Raw genomic sequence first — 521 nt, 5'->3', positions numbered from 1 at the left:
TTCGCCTTTGCCGTCGCCTTCCCAATTCTTAGTTAGTATGCTTGAAGTATTATTACTTTTATGTCAATATTAAACTTTTATCTTGAATCTTTCGGATCTGAATATTCATACCATGATTAAGAGGGTTACATTGAAAATTATGCTAAGTAGCATTCCACATCAAAAATTCTGTTTTTATCATTTACCTACTCGAGGACGAGCAGGAATTAAGCTTGGGGATGCTTGATACGTCTCCAACATATCTATAATTTTTTATTGTTCCATGCTATATTATATTCTGTTTTCTATGTTTAGTGGGCTTTATTATACACTTTTATATTATTTGTGGGACTAACCTATTAACTGGAGGCCCAGCCCAAATTGCTGTTTTTTTTGCCTATTTCAGTGTTTCACAGAAAAAGAATATCAAACGGAGTCCAAACGGAATGAAACCTTCGGGAACGTGATTTTCGGAACAAACGTGATCTAGAGGACTTGGAGTGGATGTCAAGCAACAGACGAGGAAGCCACGAGGTAGGGGG

The sequence above is a fragment of the Triticum aestivum genome, chromosome 2B (genome assembly GCF_018294505.1).
Source record: "Triticum aestivum cultivar Chinese Spring chromosome 2B, IWGSC CS RefSeq v2.1, whole genome shotgun sequence".
Lineage (NCBI taxonomy): Eukaryota > Viridiplantae > Streptophyta > Magnoliopsida > Poales > Poaceae > Triticum > Triticum aestivum.
The sequence above is the reverse complement of the archived record's forward strand: the minus strand, read 5'-3'. Positions refer to the sequence as shown.